This window comes from Pogoniulus pusillus, chromosome 28 (genome assembly GCF_015220805.1).
Source record: "Pogoniulus pusillus isolate bPogPus1 chromosome 28, bPogPus1.pri, whole genome shotgun sequence".
In the NCBI taxonomy this organism is placed as follows: domain Eukaryota; kingdom Metazoa; phylum Chordata; class Aves; order Piciformes; family Lybiidae; genus Pogoniulus; species Pogoniulus pusillus.
This window is the reverse complement of record NC_087291.1, coordinates 13432560-13448758: the sequence shown is the minus strand read 5'-3', so window position 1 is coordinate 13448758 and position 16199 is coordinate 13432560. Positions and strand designations below refer to the sequence as shown.

Below are 16199 nucleotides of genomic sequence, written 5' to 3'. Positions count from 1 at the left end.
ACTGCCTGTATATCAGTATCTCTTTACAAATAAAGCAAGGGATCACACCTGCAGGCCATCTCAACTTGTAGCTCCAAGTACACCAACTAAGGCTTGGGAAGGAGTGCAGTTTGCACCTCAGAGAATGTTCCAGTCATAGCAGAACACATCTACAACACAAGGAAATTTCACAACCTTCTTTGGCATGGCTTTGGAGTCAACTACACTAGTATAGGTGTCACTTTTGATTAGGAGAAGCAATAACAGATATTGCCCCTAAGACAATTTGGCTTACGCTGACAAAGGTCACCCAAATGCTCTTGCATAGGGCCAGGAAGAAACAAAATCAAAAGAACAAAAGCAAACAAACGAACAAAAATGAAGGGGGGGGACGACCACAAAGCAAAATAAAACAACAACAACAACAATAAATTCCCTGAGAACATCAGAAAAACCAAACCACCAACAACAAAAAACAACCCCAAAACAACAAACAAACAAAAACCAAACAACCAAAAAAAAAAAAAACAACAACAAAAAACTCTACAAAAGACAAAAAGAGCAACACAGTGAAACAGCAGTGGAAGAGACAGAGATGGTCATTTAGGCAAAGTGGCAGATGTACTGCAGCCACTAGTTCTGTGGCAGTGCTCAATCACCACCGCTTTTAAAGTGCTGCTTTGCTTCTGTAGCAGACACATGGTCTAGATGACTGGCTAGGGCTGGGTGCTAGGTTGGATTGGATGAGCTTGGAGGTCTCTTCCAACCTGGTTGATTCTATGATTCTATATTAAAGATGTTCATTTTAATCAGCAAAGTGATGTGCAGCCTCCCAGCATGCACGCATATGTGTGTGTGTCCTTTCCATGTCTCTTCTGAAATCTAAAAGACCAGACCAAGAAAAGCAGTGTGGCTCAGTGAGGCAGTAGAGACCTGTACCCTGAAGAGAAAACCTGGTCAGAGCTGCTGTGTGGGTTACTGATCAGCCAGGAGCCATTGCTGTGGTGCTCACAGTCACTGGGACTGCAGAGCAGGTCCCACATTTGTTATGGTGCTCTACAAACTGTCAGTTTGAGAAAATTAGAGCAAGGAAAGAATTAGAGTTGGTAGCAAGTTAGTAGTACTAAATTTGTCTGCTGGGAAATTTGCCTTCTATCAGTTTCCCAAGTGAAAACTGTGAAGATGCAAGTTGAGTAGATGGAGCAGAGAAGAACTGGCATTTCCTTCTATCTGCTGATGAAAAAGTAGATCTTTGGTCTTCAGACTTTTTCGACTATGTTATTTATGGTGTTCTCTCATGTCAGTCCTTTTATCTCATCAGGTTTCACATGAATTATTCACTGGAGCTCTGGCTATATGATTTGATTGCTCTTCTAGAATGCATGTTAAATTTAGTTATGCTGCACTTCTCTCAGTGAAGCCTTATTACTGAAACTCACAGTTTAGCAGGATACAATCCCCTCCTCCCACCTTCCAACTGTGGGTTTGTTGGGGGTTTTGTTGTTGTGGGTTGTTTGGGGTTTAACAGAATGCTAGAAGCATGCTGCTAGACAGATCCCCCATTTACATTCTGAGTCTGCATTTTCATCTAGGCTTTCACCTCTCAGAAAGGTCTTGAATGTCATGAACTGTGTTCTATTCAAGTGTATTTCTTGAAGGATGCCAGCTGCTTTCCTGGCATTAGGCAGGAACGTTGCTGCTGAATTATGCTCTCTCACACTGTTGCTGACATCTTGAATACAGTCTTTATAACCCTGACCCTCCCCATCTGAATTGAGAGGCATATTGTGGATTACTCCTGCTCTGGCCCATTCTTTCTTGCTTTCACTCATGTTAGATAACTGAACTAATTGCTGTGACTCAAAAATGTCACAACTTTGCATGTAAGGGCTTGCAGACAACTGACATGATGAATAATGTTATACCAGCAAGGTTTTGCAGGAAGGATTGTTTTAAAATGCTCTCTCTGACAGTGAACAGGGAGGTTATTTGGAAGGTATCTCTTCTATTGTCTGCCTAATGAAAATTTTATATTGGCATGTAAACCCTGTGTATCTCTTACAGCTGATCCTATCAGGACTGAAAGCCAAGCTCTGAACAAAATCTACCCTGTGAAATCAGGACAGGCTTTTTGCATAGCCACCCACTGAAATGAGGGGGGGCAACAAATCCTTTTCACACAGCTACCGATTTAGTCAAGTATCCTTGCCTCTGACATCAGCTGTGCTCTGCATACCCAAGTGCTCTATGCAAGTTCTTCAATTCTGTGCAGGAAGTTCTCTTGAGTTTCCCTTTCAGATCCTTCCAGTGTGGAGATCATGACTTTTTACACCACTCTCACAGGATGTTAGGGGTTGGAAGGGACCGCCAGAGATCACTGAGTCCAACCTCCCTACCAGAGCAGCACCATAAAATCTAGCTCAGATGGGAGGAATTGGTAAGAGTAGAGAACATGACATAGAAAGCAACTGAATGATTGACACTAACTGCATCAACATTATGATGCAGTTTGAGTGTGAACATTTAGACAGTCCAAAATGAGCATTATGAAGAAACAGACAATGTCCCTATCAGGAATGCCACCTGCCACTAACTTTCTTGTAACTGATTTAATACAACTTTCTTTTGTTTATAATTCCAGTTTGAAATCAAGAACATCTACAACCCCAAGCACCAATGCTCTTCAATATCTAATTTCACAGTTTTCTTAACACATATCTCATGTTATTTATTATAGTCAGTGTCATCCCAACACCTTTGTCTATTCTTGCTATGTTTTAAATGGTTTAGTTGGCAAGCCATCAATCATAAATCATGAGACATATTTTTACTTCAACTACGATCAGTTTAGAAAGAAAACAAATCTTGTATGGACTAATTGGGTACATTACTCACATCTATAAGTGGTAAATGCCTGTTCTAGAAAAGAAAACTTTTTTTCCAGAGGTTTTATAAATGTCAGTAGATAGAAATAAAATGTTCAGTTTCTTTGTGGCCCACAGCAAGAGAGTTATTGATAAATCCAGAACTTTTCATGGAAGAAAATTTCTTCAGAACTATGTTTCAATGCTCAGAAATATATCCATTGTTTCATTAAACACAATTTAGAATCTATGATTTTTTTTCCCCCAGTTGTAATTCATAGAATCATAGAATCAACCAGATGGGAAGAGACCTCCAAGATCATCCAGGCCAACCTAGCACCCAGCCCTACCCTATCAACAAGACCATAACACTAAGTGCCTCATCCAGGCTTTTCTTCAACACCTCCAGGGACCACCTCCCTGAGCAGCCTGTTCCAATACCAATCACTCTCTCTGTCAAGATCTTCCTCCTAACAGCAAGCCTAGACCTCCCCTGGCACAACTTGAGACTGTGTTCCCTTGTTCTATTGCTGCTTGCCTGAGAGAAGAGCCCAACCCCACCTGGCTACAGCCTCCCTTCAGGTAGTTATAGACAGCAACTACAGTTGCTATACAATAGAAGAGCTTGGTTGATCAGAAAATTGTCACCAAAAAGCAATTAATCACCTGACTGAAGTTGCAGAGCATGCAGGCAAAGAGATCAGGCAGTAAGGGAGCAGAACAGCACTACAGTGTTAAGTACTAGAGGGCTGCAGCTTTTCAGCTGGTCTTGTCAGAAGTGCTCAGTTCAAGCTCCAAAGAAGCAACGCCTGATCTGGAATATTCCCACCCAGTGTCTATACACTTGTACCATATCAACTTTACATATAAACTTTAAGTTTGGTTAACTAGGTAAAGTTTTTAAACTTCACCCAGTTAACAAAACTTCAAAGGTAGCAGTGATACAAAACTTCCCATGCCACTAGACAAAAAAAAAAGGCAATGTTTGAAAGAAACAATTTAATCAGATTTCATGTTCTCTGCTAGGTACTGAGTGGATTCTTCCACAGATATCTCATTTGCCATGGAGGAATGATATTGTTTTAAGATTAACAGAATTTCCTCTTCTATGGACATAAATAAGCCAGAGTCTCTGCTTTTATTTACGTGGTGTATTTTAAAGCTTCTCCTCCTTTAAGTTATCATGCACAGACTACTTCTTCAATTATCTTTCTATTACTACCTTCTGATGCTATATAAAAAAAACCCCAAAACTATTTAAATATGAACCCATATGTGGGTTTTTTTCTCTGCTTGGAGTTCAAGAACAACATTAAAGGAGTAACCAACTCATCATATTATAAGTCACAAAAGAAAATAAGCCATGCAGTTTGATACTGCAAAGCAAACAAGTATTTGGGAAGACTACAATCACCTCCATAATGCAATTTTAATTCCAAAGAAAAGAGATAATTTTGCTTATTCCATCAGGTCAATTGTACTTAGCTACATTAAGCAGGTGATGCTCACTTCATTTTACAGGTAATTTATTGCAACTGCAACACTGACTCTGAGGCAGTTCACAAAAATAATTTACCTTAAGTAAACACCATTTGCCACTAATGATGGGGCAAAACAAACTTGCAGGCCATTTATGAACAGTAACATCGCTCTCTTTCAGTACACATTTGCAAACCGATCTCTGCTGTTTGCAGATGAATTAAGCATGGCTTGAAAAATCATTAAAGCCATCTGCTTTGATGAGAAAAAAAAACTGCTGGGCTGGTTTTATTGCTCTGGCAGAGGCTAGGGACCATTTTACGATTTTTTAGCATCATTTACCCTAAATTTGACATCCTGCCTAAAAAATGAGCAGTATTATCAGCTCTCGTTGTGCCTATTTAGAGCCGCATTTAGGGAGAAAGCAGCTTACGCAGGTAACTCAAGGTATTTGTTCTGCTGGTCTCCAACAGATGGATAAGCCTGTTTTTCAACCATTAAAACCTGTAGTTACAACAAACTAAATGTTTATGGGTTCTAGGGAAAGCTTAATCTTCCTCTGAAATGATAGGAGCTAATAAGCATAAAAATATCATCAGTATTCTAGTTACAAATTAGTTCCCATGGTCCATTTAAATACAACTTTCTTTTTTCCTTCCCAGAATGTTCTATAGTTATTCAGTAGGTTAATATAGCTGGGTTTTTACTTACCAAATGCAGACTTTCAAGACCAAATCCATCTCATTTATCCAGCAGCAACTTCCAGTAACTTTCTGAATCTCACTGCTTCCCCTTTTAAAATCCTGTTTGAGCTCCCACGATTCCAGCAGATTTTTGTCTCAAACAGCTTTCAGCAGTATGTCACTAACTGGATTCCACCACAACTGACTCGCCTGAAAAACCATGCAGCATGCACAATCCACAGAGTCACAGAAACATCCAGCTTGGAAAAGCCCCTCAGGATCCACCAAGTCTCCAACCCATAATACCACTCTACAAGATTCACCTGAAACCATAGCCCTAATCAGCATATCCAAACCACCCTTAAACACATCCACCTGCTCTACAAGGTTCACCTGAAACCGTAGCCCTAATCAGCACATCCAAACCACCCTTAAACACATCCACCTGCTCTACAAGGCTCTCCTGAAACCATAGCCCTAATCAGCACATCCAAACCACCCATAAACACATCCAGGGTGGGTGACTCCACCACCTCCCTGGGCAGCTCATTCCAGTGCCTGACCACTGTCTCCATGAAAAACTTTTTCCTAATATCTAATCTAAATGTCCTCAGTCTCAGTTTGAGGCCATTCCCGTTTGTTCTGTCTCCAATTACCTGTGAGAAGAGACCAGCAGCAGCCTCTCTACAGTATCCCTTCAGGTAGTTGGAGGCAGCAGTCCTCCACCATGAGCATCATTGCCCTAGTCTGTAGTTAGCTTTGCTACAACTAAATCCAGAATAAACAGTAAAACTTCTTCACTGAGGGAGCGCTGAGGCATTGCAACAGGTTGCCCAAGGAGGTGGTGGAGTCACCATCCCTGGAGATGTTCAAGAGACATTAAGATGCAGCACTTCAAAATATAGTTTAGCAATCATGGTGGCTGGGTTATGGCTGGATTCAACAGTCTTAAACCTGAATGATTCTATGATTCTGTGCGTTCTACAGATGTCAACAACCATGCTACAAAAGCAACTTAGTAAAAGTTACTGTGAAATTGGAGTGCATCTTAGATGCTTAGGTGCTTGTCCCTTGACCCTGTCTGGAGCCATTTCTGGAAAACCTTAGTCATTGCAGAAGGCTCTATAAGCAATTGTTATGCTTAATAATAATATTACTCATTTGGGAACATCAAATCAATGCAATTACTGCCACTTTGCAGGCAGAGAACTTGAGTACAGAGGAACAAATGCACAGGCCATCCCCATAAACATGTCAGGTAAAGATCAGAATGAAAAGACAGGTCTCTGGGCACACACGGCTGTGGCTCATCCATTTTTCTTAGCTCTTTGTAGTTCATTTGACAAATACTTGACAACAAATTTTAAAGCTGCTTTTCCCTGATAAACATTGAAGAGAAGTCACCTAATGAAATTCTTTCATAGCAAGTGGCAAATACATCATCTAGGAACAAATTCCACTGTTAAGTATGAAAATGTACTGCGTCATTGACAGCAGCGTGCAACCAAAGGAGTTCAACTGGCAAACAACACAGCAAACCAACCATACCTGCTCATGTTTCTAGGTTAAGAACTCAGCCCTTTGGCTCATTCATTTCTCAGATGGTTGACCTGCAATTGCCATCACTCTACCTTCCTGTCAGAAAAACATACTTGCTGACACAGAGATCTCTGCAAGGTCCTACCACTACAATCCAGCTGTATTTCTAACACTGCAGGGGGAATAGAAAGGGGTTGCTTAGATTCTGCACAAGATCACATGAAATGTTTGGTGCTTGCATAAAAGATCTGACATCTATTTCAGACATGCAATAGTAGCTGCTAAATGCTACGCAGTATCAACAGCACAAGCAAAATTCATTAGTACATCTCATTACCTATTCCACACTAATCCCAACAATAAAGCATCACATTTGCATGGGACTATGTTTTTTTTTTCAGTTACTCAACATTTCTTTTTCTACATGCAGACTTGGAACTTAAATAGTGATATTTTTAAAACAATAGAATACATATTCTATCAAACAGTCACACAGCAGAGAGCTGGGTGAGACAATCCGTGCACAGTGTTTTTCTGTCTCTAATGAATGATATTTAGAAGCTTCTGTGATCATGCTTCTGTTCTCCTTGAGTGACAGAATTATGCAGCTGATCCCCAAACGTCTTAACCTGACTATTAAGATCCACTATTTTAATTAGGCAAAGTGCTTTGGATCTAATTGCTTTTATCTCAGAATGTCTGTGTTGTTCTCACATTGTATCCTCCTTTCCCAAAGTTCTTTGTCTGGGTCATAAATACATATATGCAAAACAACACCACAGGCTTTCAAAAGTAACTCTTAGGCAGAATATTTCCATGCAAGGTTTGCGCAGGAAGAACTTAAGCACTCTTCTAGTCTTCAGCTAATCTCTTTAAAAAGAATTTATCCTTCCATTCCAAAAGAAAAAGTTATTGAAAGATGTTGACACACTAGAATGTGTCCAGAGATGGGCAATGAAGCTGGTGAAAGGCCTGGAACACAGCCCTGAGAGGAAAGGCTGAGGGAGCTGGGGGTGTGCAGCCTGCAGAAGAGGAAGCTGAAGGGTGACCTCATTGCTGCCTACAACTACCTGAAGGGAGGCTGTAGCCAGGTGAGGGCTGGTCTCTTCTCCGAGGCAAACAGTAACAGAACAAGGGGACAGTCTCAAGTTGTGCTGGGGGAGGTCTAGGCTGGATGTTAGGAGGAAGTTGTTGCCAGAGAGAGTGATTGGCATTGGAATACGCTGCACAGGGAGGTGGTGGAGTTGCCATCCCTGGAGGATGAAGCACTTAGTGCCATGGTCTAGTAGATGGGACAGGACTGGGTGCTAGGTTAGACTGGATGATCTTGGAGGTCTCTTCCAACCTGGTTGATTCTGTGATTCTATGAACGGAAGCCCTACCACTATCTCACATGAGACACCAAGATTCACATGCAGTTGTGCCCTGTGTACAATGTTCAAAATATAGATACTACATGTTCTATATTCCATATATAAATATATGTATAACACAATCTTATGATTTCTTTTAACCTCCAAACAATTAGTTAATAGATTTCCTTTTTTTATTCTGCTACCCTGCAGAATATAAATATTCTGTATCCAAGCTCACAGCCAGAGCCAACATTTTCCAGCTGGTTAAGAGTTTAAGGAGCACTGCCAATACTCGCTGATTCACAAAGTCATGTTACTCATTTTCTTTTTGTCTGTCTTCCACATTTTCTCTACTCTTTTCTGTACTTTTCTGATCAGTATTGTACAAAAGCAGCAGCCTTTTGTTTCTTTGCATATTTGTTCTGGGGAAAAAAAAATAGTGTTGATGGTTCTGATAATGACCAGAGTATGATTTGTCTTGAAATACTCCAGATTTGTACTTTGGTAAAAATAAGACATCTCTTTTTTCTGACCACCCTCACATCTTCAGTGTTCTACACACAAACAAGCAACCACAGGAAGGTTTATTTGTTTTACTTTGAATTGAAACCACCTATACTTCTTAAGGACTACCCAACTTTTTCTATCTTTTAATTTCTTTGCTCTTTTCTCTCCCCAACACTTAACCAACTCAGCTTTCCTAATGTGAATATGCAGGGAAAGTTACAAACTGGAGAGAGTTAGAACTGTCAGTTCCACAGTAAAGCTCAGTATTTCCAAAGTACATTGCATTCATGCTATTTTTAGTGCAGCAGCAGTAAAAAACAGATTCCAGACCCCCACTTCACAACATACTTCATGAATATACAGTAAAAGAGAGCTTTCTCTTCAGAAATCTTATTAACTCGGATTAACCTACTAATGGACATCAGCGGAAAAAGTCCTATTCATTTTATTTCCCTCCATGTTGTTTTGGGCTCAATCTCTAATTCACATCATCATAGCTGCAACTCACACATGCACCTCCAGGAAATTCAAAAGGGTTTTCCGGGCACTGCTAAGACAAAATACAACAAAAGCAAAGCAGCAGAGAATATTTTCCCTGTCTGAGCTTGGGCAAAAAACTTGGGCATGTGCATAGTCAGCACTGCTTCTGAAAACCAGATTAGAACAGCAAGGAGAGGAGAACTGCACTACCTGTTGGCTTTGTGACAAAACCTTGGCTTCTGCTCCAAGCCTAAAATAAGATACATGAAGTAAGAAGGTGAAAATTACAACTACAAGTGAAAACAGAAGGAGAGAAGGATATGATATCTGGACTGGCACGTAGCTAGGATACAGGACTCAGCACTTAACTGCATGAACCAGGAGCACATTCGTGACTGGATGATGGCACCTGCAACAGCCAAGTGGTTCCAGCAGTTACTACTGACTCGGGGAGGGACATGACCTGCTGCAACCATGAGAAACCACAAGTGCACCACTTCCTGTTCGGAGCAGCCACAACAATCTGTGCCTCGGTTCTTCTTGAGCAGATGTTTCACTGCAGCCCAGCAGAGCTGGCAACCTGATGGGAGGCTGGATGTGGACTTGCAACCAAAGCATTTCCTTGTCTAAAGCTAAAGCCTAACAGACATGAACAGGCATTTTCCTGACATATCCTTTTAGTAACAGCTATCCTACTATGGAAAAGGTGAGGCTTTTATAACCTGGACATAGTATTTTGTGCTCCATTATGCTCAACTGTTTCTATATTACATTATGGTCAATAAAAATGTAAGGTACTAAATTCTCCAAGAGTTTTCCATATGGAGAACTATCATCATATCACCAATCTGTGATAAACCTTTAGGAATATTATAGTCATTTCACCATGCCTGCATCTATAAGGTACAAACCCACACACTCTCTCCAGTGCCTCTTCTGCTTGGATCTGAAGAAGTTATCTCAGCTAGGCATTTCTCTGGGAATTTTTTACCTCACTAAAGGATAGAAGCATGAAATTTCTCAATAAAGAAACAAAAAAAAAACCACCTTTTGGAATGATTTTCTGTCCAGTGACTCAAATGATTGCAATTAACAACTTTAATAATTTCATGAGTTTAGAATTTGACCTTCAAAAAAAAAAAAAGAGGCAGAAACTGAGCATTCTTTCTCTTAGTCATAGAATCTTAGAATCAAACAGGTTGGAGAAGACCTCCAAGCTCATCCAGGCCAACCTAGCACCCAGCCCTGTCCAATCAAGTAGACCATGGCACTAAGTGCCTCATCCAAGCTTTTCTTCAACACCTCCAGGGACTGCGACTCCACCACCTCCCTGGGCAGCCCATTCCAATGCCAATCACTCTCTCTGACAACAACTTCCTCCTAACATCCAGCCTAGACCTCCCACAGCACAACTTGACACTGTGTCCCCTTGGTCTGTTACTGGTTGCCTGGGAGAAGAGCCCAACCCCACCTGGCTACAGCCTCCCTTCAGGTAGTTGTAGACAGCAATGAGGTCTGCCCTGAGCCTCCTCTTCTCCAGGCTGTACACCCCCAGCTCCCTCAGCCTCTCCTCACAGGGCTGTGCTCCAGGCCTCTCTGGACACATTCCAGTATCTCAACATCTCTCTTGAATTGTGTGGCCCAGAACTGGACACAATTCTGTGGCCTCAAGGTGTGGCCTGACCAGTGTTGAGTAAAGGGGAAGTATAACCTCCCTCATCCTACTGGCCACACTGTTCCTGATCCAGGCCAGGATGCCATTGGCTCTCCTGGCCACCTGGGCACACTGCTGGCTCTTCAGCTACTATCTACCAGTACCCTCAGGTCCTGGCTGCTCTTCAGACACTCTGTCCCCAGCCTATAGCGCTGCTTGGGGTTGTGGCCAAAGTGTAGAACCCTGCACTTGGCCTTGTTAAATCTCATCCTGTTGGCCTCTGCCCACCCATCCAGCCCGGCAAGGTGCCTTTGCAGGGCTCTCCTGCCCTCCAACAGATCAACACCTGCTCCTAGCTGGGCGTCATCTGTACACTTACTGATGATAATCTCTCTCTAAAGCTGAGCTAATTTAATTCATGTGGGATACTGCTTTCTTTGCTACTGCACAAGTATAGAATTTGCCCTTCTACCTTACAAAAAATGCTTTTCAGTGTAAACTGCATTGGAAATGTTTTCATACAGTGTTAGTTGATGCTTACTGGAGGCTGAAGGGGTGAGCACTTAAAGCTGTGGTGCCAGCCCTGTCTTGCTTGTGGGCCTTTGCGACGTGACAGCAAATACAAAGACTATTAAAATCTCTTTGTGGAAAACACACAAAAATCAATCCTCTTCCACAAGGAGGTGCCCTCCAGCACAATCAATACCAGCTGGTACAACAATATCTTATGACACTTGTCAGCCACTTTAGACCTTTTTGTTCAGTAAAGCTCACCAAGCACCACTGCTTTTTGTCTTTGCTGGATGGTGCCAAACCAAGATCTATTTCTACATGAGTCGCAGGGCCAAATGCTGCCATTAGTTACCCCACTGAAAAGGACTTTAAATTCTGCAAGATTGTAGAGGATTGAGTTCAGCTTGGATTTCATCCAGTAAAGTTTAAGATGATGAATTTGTTTACTGCTTGGAGACTCCTCTTTCCTCTACAGGGTCGTGACAGAAATTTTTGTTCTGCATTTTGATTCTTGCATGCCCAGAACACCGAAGGTAACTAAGTAAGAGCATTTAACAGGTTCTTTCACCTTTCTTCTATTATTAATCAATGTGATGAGCTCTAATTACAAACCAACTGCTAGAAATTAACTTCCTCAAGAGCTATGCACTCTGATCAAGTCCATATCTTTGCATAACTTTGTCCTCTTGGGGTTGTTGTGTGCCTCCTGTCACCACAGTTTTATACACATGGCTATTGAAATGTTCTGCAGTGGCCTTCTAGCAATCAAATATTTTCCCCAGATAACTACAAACCCAGAACCTGATAACTATTTGGTTCATACTGCCTATCACCTTGTTCAATCAGCTTTATCCTCTACTATGCATTGCTTACAATTTAGCACCACAAAGACCAGAGTGATAAAAAAACACTCTAGGTTAGCATAACACTGCAAAGTGTTGGACACAGTAAAACACTCCACTGGCCCAAGGCAACATACCTGCACACACATTTAATACAAAAGACACTTGATAGGCTTGTTTAGTGAAAAATTAAACAGTATTCTCTGTCCTTGTGCTGTATTTCTTTATGCAATGAGACATCAAACACCACGACTGAAACCAAATCCCATAAAATCTTATCCAAACAAACCCAGTCAAATTAAAATCCCTCTTATGGAAATTAACCTTCTGTGAGAAGAAAAGAAAACTCAACCAAATGGGCAGCTGCACGACACTGTAAATTAGTGCATTAGCCTTTGAGCCTGAGGAGAACAGAGTTTAAGTTCTGGCATGGGGTGCAAAAGTAAACAAATGTTGAGGTCTCCCATGAGCCATGCTCCTGCTGTACTTCTGCTAGCTGACGTTCAGAAAGGTCACTGTGATTTGGATGGATCACGTGGTAGATCGTTAGCCTTTGTTTTTATTAACTACAAAATCAATTTACTACAAGTAAGAGTGAAAAAGAAAGAACTGTCCTGAATTACCCTCCTTTAGGAATAAAATCCGTGCAAATGCAACAGATCCTGGTTTGTGAGCCAGGGAATGGTAACAAAAGATGTGCTTTATTCAGTAGTGCTCCAGCACTCACTTTGATTGGTACAAAACACCTCAGGAGCAGATGGAATTGTATGAGGAGAGAACAGCCTTCTAGTAAACACAGAGTATATCTGATGTGCAAGCACCCTGCAGTGGAGTGCTGGAGCATGTCCAGCAGATGAAGGGAGGCTCTTCTCCACCTCTACTCTGCCCTGGTGAGACCTGAACTTGAGCACTGCATTCAGGTTTGGGCTCCCCAGTTTAAGAGGGACAAGGATCTGCTCGAGAGAGTCCAGCAAAGGACTATGAGGATGATTAGGGGACTGGAGCACTGCCTGATGAGGAGAGGCTGAGGGACCTGAGGCTTTTTAGTATGAAGAAGGTAAGACTGAGAGGAGATTAATAAATGTCTATAAATATCTGAGGGTGGGAGGCCAGGAGGGGGTGGAATAGGATCTGCTCACTTGCTCCCTGTGATAGGACAAGGAGTAACAGATATTAACTCCACCTCAACACAAGGGGGAACTTCTTTACTGTAAGGGTCTCAGAGCACTGGCACAGGCTCCCCAGAGAGGTTGTGGAGTCTCTTCTGGAGACTTTCAAGGCCTGTCTAGATGTATTCCTGTACGACCTGAGCTAGACTGTATGGTCCTGCTCTGGCAAAGGGGTTGGACTCGATCTCTTCCGGTCCCTTCCAACCCCAACCCTTCCATCCTCTGGAACTGTGCTTGATCTTTTATCTTACTAAGATTACAAAGAGTCCAAAATCATCAACTTGATTCTATCTTTTCCAACTGAGTGGGGCTGCCATTCTGGGTCCTGCTTAGCAGGCGATGCCAGTCCTGACAGCATACCTGCAGAAGTCAGGGACTGGCCCATATGTTAGATGACATTTTATGGGAGTTTCAAACAGGAGTGGAACCAAAGCACCAGAGTAGAATACTTGGCACCACACTGAGCTTCCCACAGGACCTGTATCTCTTCCTTCCCACCAAATGCCTGACAGCTGTCTTGACCTCCAATCTAGGAAAGAACTGCAGTCTAAGAACCCAACTCTGCAAGGCTGCTGCATTTCACAGCAGACAACCAAGATGGAGCTGGGATTCAGTGCAGTATCTTTGCCTGAATGCTGTGCTCCATCCCTGGAAGTGTTCAAGAAAAGACTGGATAAGGCATTTAGTGCCATGGTCTAGAAGACTGGATAGGGCTGGGCGATAGGTTGGACTGGATGATCCTGGAGGTCCCTTCCAACCTGGTTGATTCTATGATTCCTTATGATTCTCACACAGCTCCCATTCATTAGAATTCCTTACACACTGTGTGAAGAAGTAGAAAACTGCATTGTGTGCAGTCACTGAACTGGATGCAGCTGGATTCAGCTCCAGATGAAATGAATCCTTGTGGGACCATTCCTCACCTGTATCTCAATATGTACCTCTAAAGCAGGAAATACGCTTTCTGATCCCATAATATTGTGTGGGAAAAGTGTATATCACTCAGCAGAGTCAGGAAACTCATAACTGCTTAGGACTATAGAGACCCTCAGGTAATTGTTTATCTTTTCATGAGGCTGCATCTCCAAATTATACAAGTGACCTCGATTCAACTGAGGTTGAGTGACTTTTAGTGAGGTAATGTCCTCTAAAAGAACTCTGTATATGGCTGAAGGCTAGCAAAGGAATTGCCTTTTCCCACCATCTCTCATGCCAACAGATTTTTATACTTCTCTTGCAAGCTTTAGAACATCTATGTCACAGAACAGACATTAAATATTTCCTTAGGGAGCTGCTCCCCAGTAATACTTCAGGTGTAAGCAGGACGTGCTTCAGTGAAGAAAGACTGTTATGACTCTATCAATAGGTAAGGAAAAAGTGAGTCTGAGGAAGGCTCAGTAAAAATATTTACATATATAAATTATATAGCTCAGTTCCTCTCAAATGCAATTGCAGGTGCCCTAATATCCCTGAAATTCTGAGAACTGAAATACTACTTTTAGAGGTTTTCCCTTAAGAAGAAAGCATAATCTGAAAGTATTAGACAGAATTGAACATTTGCAAGGCTAAATATTGCAGAAACGTGCATTTTTTGGGTATTGTTTCTCTGCTATAACACTCTCAGTAAGATGTTAATGCATCTATAACCCATCTGAACAAGTTGATATGTCTGCCCCAGCTCCTGAAAAGGAGATAGATTTTCACAAAGACTGACTGTAAAACACTAAATAGTCCAAGCCAAGTGAAGTATATGGGATAAAAAGCAAAGACATTTTCTCACCTGAAGAGAAAAAAAAGCATATTGCAGTGGTCTTGTGGTGACAGAGATACAAAATAAAGGCAAGTAATAGCTTGTTACAGCTCTAAAGGTACCAGAGGGGAAGTAAACCTCTTGGATTTGCACAGAGAAGACAGCAGGCAAGTGGATGGCACAGCCCAGTTCCTCACTTTTTATCTTCATTTGCATTTGTGCTAATTGGTTTGACCTTGCTAGATTCACACCCTCTATAAATGTATAAAGGAAGGGCAGAGTGAGTAAGTGTCCTCATAGGAAGTAAACACAAAAAAACCAATAAAACATATAAAATCAGCTTCATCCATATGACAATGAGATAGAGTATGGGTATCTTGGGCTCAGCCCTGTTGAATTCAACTGACAGCAGAGTCTTGCTCTATCTAAGCTGTATGATAGAACTGACAGAACCTTTGTGAAAGACTGGAGGTGTTACCAATTCATCAAGTGGAGCTCTACTGCCAGAAAACGTTGGCAAAAAAATGATGCTGCAGGTTGTGTCAGAGGTCTTGATGCCCATCCCTTCACAATTCAGGCTCCCACCTGTCCAGACAATGTTCACACATTCAGGAAACCAAGCATCACATGTGAGTGCAGAGAAGGGCAGAGGGACACCAAGACTCTAGACTGCAAGGCAGACTCAGAGAAAACATTTGATTTGCGTGCATTAAAACATTGTGACTTCTTTTGGCAGACTCTGTTAAATTTGCAATCCTAAAGTCTCTGCTACTTGTTATAATTATATTCAACCTTTAAGTCACTAATTATTCTTTTCTTGAAGTCTTCTGAAGACGTTCTGGTTTACAATTCTCAGGGGAAGCTGAAAATGTTTCTATTGTTAGGCAGAAACTTGTAACCACTCAACGGATTATCTTATGGCGTTCTCCGTAATCTGTTAAATCTTGCCCTCAGAACTGCTTCTCAGTCCTCTAATTTCCACATCCATTTGGAAACTGGACAAAGGAGAAGCAGGGAGGCTTATAGGTTGCTTTTTTTTACTCTGAGTACATTGTATATTGGTGCAGTTCTCCCTCTAGTCTGTTCGTAGAGATGTTACTGTTGTCAGTTTATTGTAAGAATTCCTTTATCCACTTCCACATCTTTTCTACCGCCTCACCAAAAACCAGTCTGTCTGATCCCTTCCTGTGGCAGTGAGACCCACTGCTTCCGAGCTATGCTACAGTTTCATTAGGAGACTTTATGTACTGGGAAGAATTTACTTCATTTTTTTCTTTGTCTAGTTCTGACAGACTGGAACAAATGTCTTACGGGGATCACACTAAGTTACAGCTTCAGAACGGCAGGATCATTAATGACATCTCTTAATAGAAGCACTTATATAT

The 16199-nt window shown here is 41.7% G+C and overlaps 1 long non-coding RNA gene across 5 annotated transcripts in view; it reads right to left on the bottom strand.

Annotated features, from left to right (window-relative positions):
* The window catches only part of LOC135187928 (uncharacterized), a 66886-nt gene that overhangs the window by 40248 nt on the left and 10439 nt on the right, over positions 1-16199 (bottom strand). For 3 of the 5 annotated variants that reach the window (XR_010307506.1, XR_010307501.1, XR_010307504.1), the window contains exon 1: positions 5034-5294. The exons of the other annotated variants lie outside the window; for them this stretch is intronic. This is a non-coding gene — a long non-coding RNA (uncharacterized LOC135187928). Of the gene's footprint in view, positions 1-5033; positions 5295-16199 lie in introns of those variants that run through there. 5 annotated transcript variants of the gene reach the window in all.